Genomic DNA, 8,085 nt, shown 5'->3' with positions numbered 1-8,085 from the left:
TAATTACACCATTATCCCCTTCCTCTCCTTCCTCCAAACTCTCCCATATATCCCTCCTTGCTTGCTGTCAAACTCATGGCCTTTTCTTTTTATTAATTGTTGGTTTACACACACACACACACACACACATACAAACTTGTGAGAATGTATTCTTAACACATACTCTACCTTTTAGTTCCTTTCTGTCAAGAATGTTACCCCTTCCCATTGCTTGCCAGACTAAACCCTATAAGACGTAAGTTAAAGGTCTTCTCTGGCAAATGTTGTCTGACCTCTCCACATTCCTTTGCTTTTTCTGATCCTCACCTGTAGCTGAATAAGGTATCTGTTCTCTGACTTGTCCCGGAATCTGTGCACATTTCCAATTATAGCATTTGTTCTCAGCTCCCAATCTTCTGAGGTCATAAGGCTTTGTACTGTTGCCTTGGATCTGAGCACACACATAGAGCCCAGTGCTTGGTGGATGAGAAATTCTCACTGATCAATTCTGGAAGACCTCTCATGACTATTTACCAATTCATATAAATCCACAAGTTACATCCTTCACTATTTGGAAACCCTAGTAGCCACCAAAAAATTGAGCAGGGGGTGGGCTTGTAAGCAGGAGAGAATGTAAAATGAGCTCTAGTTTTAATCTTTTATATGGATACAATTTCAGATGTATAGGAACATAATAAAATATGAATTACATAAAGATCACGTACATACAGTTTACTAGTATTCACCCACTGCTAATGCTTTTCCCACTTGCTTTACTGTTTGCCTACTATATCTGTCACTCTATTCATTTATTATCTATATATACATATCTAATCATTGTGTTTTAGTGAGCAACTTGAGAGCATGATATATGTGTCCCTGATCCTTTTACTCTTGAATACATCACATTTTTTTTTCAGGGGGTGACAAAAAGTTTATTGTTTCTCGCAGAGTCAAGCAGGGGATAAAACTGTCGAAGGCGGTGGGTGGTAGGCCTTCAGGTTGAAGCTCTTGGAGACAGGTAGGTGGAAGGGGGCCCAGGCAGTCCTAGGTTCTTCTGAGGGCAGAGGTAGATAGATGTTTTAGCCAGCTTGGGCAGAGAAGAAGGGCAAAGATCGGACATAGGAGTCTAGCCGGGATCGAAAGAGCTCACTTTGCACAGTTTGTCCCAGCGGGCACAGAGGATTCTTCACAACTAACTCCACATATAGTGCACTGTAGATATGGTGTAGAACATCTCGGATAGGGCCCACGCCCAAGTCAGTATTCATGACAACCTTAATTCCAGTGGGAGTCTCGTAGTAATGGAGTTTGTACCGGCTAGTTTGGAAAGACAGAAAGCCATCCTTCATGTCTGGCGGGGACATCTTGCTGACAAACGAACGAATGGAGAAGAGCATCACGTACAACAGCTTGTACTCCTCTTCCTTAGGGATCCCTGCTTGCTTCTTGCGGTGCCACTCGCTGTAGTGTAGACATACTCCATTCCGGTCAAAAAGGACCGGAATGTGGACAGTCATCAGAATTGCTCTGAATGAGGGTGACAAGCTACTTCCGGTTTCTAAAGCCAGCTCCACATTTTTCTCATACAACTTCAGTTATAGTTATCGGTGCTAACAAACACTGATATATAGTTTATAATTGACCTTAGATGTGGAACATTTATTACTCCACTCAGAGCTATCAACTGTTATTTGTAGTATTTTCTGTTTATTTCTGCCAACAAAGAAACACATTTAGAATCTGGTATTGAATTTTGATGTCATATACTTTTATTTTCGTTTGATTTAGAATAGCTATAGTGCTTCTGTCTTTTGTGATATTAGCATTCTTTGAAGAATATGATCTACTCATCCTCTGACTTTAAAAAAATATTCTGTTCTTCATTGTGCATATTTGTAGTGTCCTTGAGGCTAGATAGAGGATATGTATTCTGTGATGGAGTGTCACACATGTGATGTTATGTCCACCATAGGGAACCATACAGAGAGCCATGTCGTATCCTTGAGTACCTAGCTTATATGCGAGCTTCAGTTTCTTGTGGTATATATATATATATATATATATATATATATAAAATTAAATCTTATTCAGCTGAAAAGAGATGTTATGAAAATTGCAGTAAAATTACTCAATCTAGTAATTATTTTACTAATCAAGTTGATGCAGATTCAGAAAGAAATGATCCTGGCTCTCAAGGTCTGTCTATGTGTATGGAAGCACATGAGAGGGAAAAGAGTTGTTGAGGAACAGGAGGCCAATAGGACACACTCGACACATGAAAGTTAAAAGAAAGGAACTGGGAAAGGTCATGGGGAGGAGGTAAGTGGGGAATAGGAAGACAGGAAGGAAGAGGATTAACAGTACAAAATTTTGTTTGAAAGTGCCATAATGAAACCTACTGTATTTTCTAATTAATAGTTACTAAGGCATACAATCACAGTCAGTGAAAACAGGGCTCATGAATTTGAAAGAAAGCAGAGAAGGGTAGATGGGAGAGTTTAGAGGCAGGAAATGGAAGGCATAAAGGTTGTAATTATTATCTCAAAAAGGAAATAAACATCTATAGTCTAAACAGTGTAAATGTGAGCGATAACACGTGCCTTCAGGTAGACGTCGGAAAATTAGGTGCTAACAGTACAAAGTCAGAGCTGCAAGTTTATTCACAGATAGACAACCACAGATACAATCAATTTGGAAAATGTTGCATAATTCTGAAAAGACCTCTTAAACATCCTTATAATCCATTAATCCCCAATGCCTGATCCCTAGGCAACCAATTATCAGTGTCAAGTCTATATTGATTTTTCTAAGCAGCAACCATCATATAAATGGAATTGAATAACACGGATTTGATCCATACTCTGTGAAGCTGAGAGTCTTTAACTCTCCGAAATTCATTTTCTCTATTATAAACAGAAGCAATGTTTCTGCCTCATGGGGTTATAATGACACTCAAATAAATTAATGCCTATGAAATATTTAGCAGGAAGTTACGTTTTATTGCTGCTTTTAAACATTGATTTTCCTCATTATTGCTGTCAAATTTATCTGGTGTGTTCTCATTGGGGTGAAATACAGCAGGACACAGGATGATAATTTAAATGTTACCCAACACATATAATATGCCATTTAAGAAATAGACATTAAAGTGGACACACTGAAGCGGTTCCTATAGGCTCTGAATTGGGCCTGGGACTAATTCACTACTTTTTGAAGTGGAGAGGTCTAGGATCCAAGGAATCATTACAGTAATAGAGGAAGCAATCAGAGAACACTGGATGCTGGGATGCTTCTGTTTATAAATCAATATAAGCTATATTTCAAAATGTACCACCCAGTATAGCCCACATAATACCTGTATGTGAGGCATGCTGACCATCGTTCTTTCTGTGGCCACCCTACATACTACATTCTCATTGCTTTTTGGTAGCCACACCAAGATACAGTGGATTCTAATATTAAAGCCCTTGGCTTCACTTAGGGCGCTTTTCTAGTTGGGAAGTTCTGAAGTGGTTTACCTCGCAAGTAGCAGAGCAGTGTCGGTACTGTCGGCAGGATGGTAAAGCCCAAGTACAAAGGACAGAGCACCATCAACCACTCGGCGGCCAGCACCAACCCAGATTGAGTACAGGGAGCTGGAGGCCAAAATATGAGGGACCAGGGCACAATTCGGCGCCTGAATATATACAGGCAAAAAGATCGCAGGAACATTCATGGTAAAGTGATTAAGCCACTGCAGTATCAGTCAACTGTGGCTTCTGGCACAGTGGCACGGGTGGAGCCGAATATTAAATGGTTTGGAAATACTCGTGTGATCAAGCAGGTATCATTACAAAAATTTCAAGAGGAAATGGAGAAAGTTATGAAGGATCCATACAAAGTTGTCATGAAACAAAGCAAATTACCAACGTCTCTTCTGCATGATTGAATCCAGCCTCATAATGCAAAGGTCCACATTCTTTTTTTTTGTTTTGTTTTGTTTTGTTTTTGTTTTTGTTTTTTTTTAAAGATTTATTTATTTTATGAGTACACAGTAGCTGTCTTCAGACACACCAGAAGAGGGCATTGAATCTCATTATGGGTGGTTGTGAGCCACCATGTGGTTGCTGGGATTTGAACTCAGGACCTCTGGAAGAGCAGTCAGTGCTCTTAACCGCTGAGCCATCTCTCCAGCCCCCGAAGGTCCACATTCTTGATACTGAAAGTTTTGAAAGTACATTTGGCCCAAAGTCACAGAGAAAGTGGCCAAACTTGTTTGCAAGTGATATGCAGTCCCTTCTAGAAAATGCTGAAATGTCTACTGAGAGCTATGACCAGGGCAAGGACTGTGATTTGGTGATGGAGGACACTGGCGTTAGAAATGAAGCTCAAGAAGAGATATATAAAAAGGGACAGTCGAAAAGAATATGGGGAGAACTCTACAAGGTGATAGACTCATCAGATGTTATAGTTCAAGTTCTTGATGCTAGAGATCCAATGGGCACACGTTCCCCTCACATTGAAGCTTACTTGAAAAAGGAAAAACCCTGGAAGCACCTCATCTTTGTGCTCAACAAGTGTGACATTTGTTCCAACTTGGGCAACAAAGCGATGGATTGTTGTGCTCTCCCAGGACTACCCAACACTGGCTTTCCACGTGAGTCTCACTAATCCCTTTGGGAAAGGAGCTTTCATTCAGCTTCTGTGGCAGTATTACCACAGAATATTACCTTGATGTGCCATATATTCCTGATTGACTGCCCTGGTGTGGTTTACCCATCTGAGGACTCAGAGATTGACTTTGTGCTCAAAGGAGTGGTTCAAGTTGAAAAAATTAAAGCTCCTCAAGACCACATTGGTGCTGTCCTTGAACGAGCAAAGCCAGAATATATCAGCAAAACATACAAGATTGAGTCCTGGGAGAATGCTGAGGATTTTCTCGAGAAGCTAGCTCTCCGCACTGGGAAGTTACTAAAGGGTGGAGAGCCTGAGTTGCTGACTGTGAGCAAGATGGTTCTCAACAACTGGCAGAGAGGCCGGATCCCTTTCTTTGTCAAGCCGCCCAACGCAGAGCTACTGACAGCTCCTCAGCTTCCACCCTTCTCACTATTGGAAGTTTCCACAAAAACAACCCACAACAACCCAGAAGAGACCACAGAAACAGAAGTTGAAAGGTCAGACCCTACCATTGAAAAGGAGCCAGAAGCAGGCTGTTCCCAGGATGGAAACTCAGAGATGCAACAGATCCTCACACTGGTTCACCAGAACTTTGGCAAAATCAACGTGGGGCCTCAGTTTTCTGAGGATGACCTGGTGCCTGTGGAGATGTCAGACTTGGAAGATCTGGAAAGCTCTGTGGAAGAGGAAGAACAGGAGCAGGATAGCCAGGAGAGGATGCTGAGGAAGAGTGTTCCCTAGACACTCAGGAAGAACCAGTAGAAAATGACACCAAAGCTGTGATCGGAGCCCTAGATGAGAAGATTGTCAAGTACCAGAAGTTTCTAAATAAAGCCAAAGCTAAAAAGTTCTCTGCCGTTAGAATTTCCAAGGACTTAAGTGAAAAGGTTTTTGCAAAATATGAAGAAGAGAAGAAAACATCTGCAGAGGTCAGTGATGCAGCACCCTCCAAAAAGGCAAGGAAATGGAGTGCACAGATGGAGGAAGAACCTTCAAATAAGACTCAGAGGATGCTGACATGTAAGGAACGGAGAAGAGCAGCACGACAGCAACAATCCAAAAAAGTCGGTGTGCACTACTATGAAACACAAAACGTGAAAAACAGAAACAGGAACAAAAAGAAGACGAGCGACTCAGAGGGACAGAAACACAGACACAAGAAGTTCAGACAGAAGCAGTAACAGCTAGAAAGCTGTTTATTAAATTATACCAAAAAAAAAGCCCTCAATTTTTTTGTAAAACAAAACAAAACAAAAAACCCAAAAACTTCAAGCTGCTGCTGTACTCTACTAGGTTGTGATTTTGACCTAGATTCAGAATCTTAGATTTACATATGTAATTTGCACTGATTGGATTCGGCTCTGTGCTTAATAATAGTCTAAAGATCCTTCAAGGCTTCCAGGAAGGCAGGCAGGTATGTCTGAGAGTGACAATGAGCCCACCTACCCACCACATAGTTTTTTGCTTCTCTTAAGTGAAAAGGAATCCATTTAGCCTTGCCCTTGTTCATGGTCAATACGAAGAGCAGATGACCTAAAGGAAGAGCGGGTGATGGGAAGACTATCAGAAAGGGGCGAACCTCCAGCCTAAGAAAATGCAGGCTAAAGCCAAACAACTTGTAACCCTGGTGACTGGAATCAACATTAGGTGGAAACACATCAGACATCAGCAGACAGGAAGGAGACTCAGCAGTCCAGGCAGACTGAGCCTGAGGCAAAGCAGAGAGATTTCAGAAGCCTAACTGAAAAGAACTTAAAGGTGACCTAGGTAAATGATCCTAAAACCAGGATGGCACAATGGTTCATTCTTTCCTTCTGGAACCCAGACCAGCAAGGATTTATTTTTTTTCTCTGTGTAGCCCTGGCTGTTCTGGAACTCACTCTGTAGACCAAGGTGACCTAAATCCCACAGAGATCATCCTGCCGGTGCCTCCCGAGTGTTGGGACTAAAGGTGTGCACTGTGCCTGGCTGGGATTTAATGTAGATTCTCATGTAGAGGCCTGCTTTGTGTTTGTTTGCCTGTTTTTCCTTTGTTTTGGAGTTTCTTTTTTTTTTTTTTTCTGTTTGGCTGGCCAGCCTCTCAACAGTGCTGAAAATAGGAGGGGCAGGGGGCAGGGGCAGGGGAAGATGGCTAATGGGCTTGGTTTATCTCAGTCTAGGGCAGGTACATGGGGTGGCTGTGTCCCAATGTCAGTAACTTGTCAAGTGAGGAATAAAGGAATTCCTTGAACTAAACTAAGTAGTTGGTATACCCAAGGGGATACTATTGGCATCTGGGGACCTGGTATTCAGAAATTTTCTCTTCAGAAGATGTACACACACACACACACACACACACACACACCTTAGATCTAATGCTCACTGATATTTATCCTAATCACAAAGATCTCTATTAAACAGTATGCCATGAATACTGACCATGCCAAACCTTAGGGCGTTTAATAAGGTGAAACTGTGGTTCCTAAGTCGAACATCCACTGATAATTTCTCCAGATTGCACCCTATCACTCAAGCTCAGTTTCTTGTTGATTTAATCTGGGTTCAGATGAATGATTAGAAGTAGATTATATGTGTGTGTTCAAATTCTATACGATTTCTTCCTAGTGAGTTGATTAACCATTCTGTGCCTCAGTTTCTTCAACTACACGAATGTTGTAAGGGGAGCACCTGACTCTCAGCATTACTGCAAAGGAGCGACACACACAAGTGCTACTTTAAACAAGCCTCCGCATGCGCAAAGAACTCCAAGCACATTATAGTTTGATTTCTGATTCCAGGTGTGTCCTAGCCCACTGCTTCACAATATGACTGTCTTTGAGTAAGCTACTCAGGAAAAATGCTGTAAACACAGAAAGGAATCTCTCCATCCCTTTCTACCAGCTTCTTATTCTGGCTCTGGCACCTTCAACTGGTTGTTGTCTCACCTTTCAGCTCTACTTCACTCTCCTAGGACCACTTCTTTTTTTTAATGTATGAATAAATCCCCTTTTTATTGTATATTTTATTTACACTTCAGATATTATCCCCTTTCACCATTTCCTCCCCCCCCCAACCCCTATCCTGGGATTCCTCCTGCTTCTATGAGGACCACTTCTTTTTTTTTTTTTTTTTGGTTTTTCGAGACAGGGTTTCTCTGTATAGCCCTGGCTGTCCTGGAACTCACTCTGTAGACCAGGCTGGCCTCGAACTCAGAAATCCGCCTGCCTCTGCCTCCCAAGTGCTGGGATTGAGGACCACTTCTTATGTTCCCATTAAGTTACCATTCTTCTTCCCCAAGGATGTTGCTTTGCCTGTCTTCCTTGCTATCTCTGTCTTCTTCCTTCTCCTTTCACTGACCACCACTCCGTTCAGACTTGCAAGCCAGGTATCTAACACACAATCATAGGTCAGCAAAGTTCTCTGCAAAAAGACGGTAAATAGCTTTGGTTTTCTGGACCACATAAGATG

At 41.8% G+C, this 8,085-nt stretch overlaps 2 pseudogenes across 1 annotated transcript; one reads left to right on the top strand and one right to left on the bottom strand.

The window, feature by feature from the left end:
- Positions 1-901: 901 nt before the first annotated feature.
- On the bottom strand, positions 902-1,500 carry LOC114624089 (annotated as a pseudogene). Its single transcript, XR_003711885.1, has one exon. The product of XR_003711885.1 is annotated as a trafficking protein particle complex subunit 1 pseudogene (transcript).
- Positions 1,501-3,489: 1,989 nt separating this feature from the next.
- Positions 3,490-5,819, top strand: LOC114624087 (annotated as a pseudogene).
- Positions 5,820-8,085: the final 2,266 nt, after the last annotated feature.

This window comes from Grammomys surdaster, unplaced genomic scaffold, assembly GCF_004785775.1.
Source record: "Grammomys surdaster isolate TR1022 unplaced genomic scaffold, NIH_TR_1.0 204, whole genome shotgun sequence".
NCBI lineage: Eukaryota > Metazoa > Chordata > Mammalia > Rodentia > Muridae > Grammomys > Grammomys surdaster.
The sequence above is the reverse complement of the archived record's forward strand: the minus strand, read 5'-3'. Positions and strand labels throughout refer to the sequence as shown.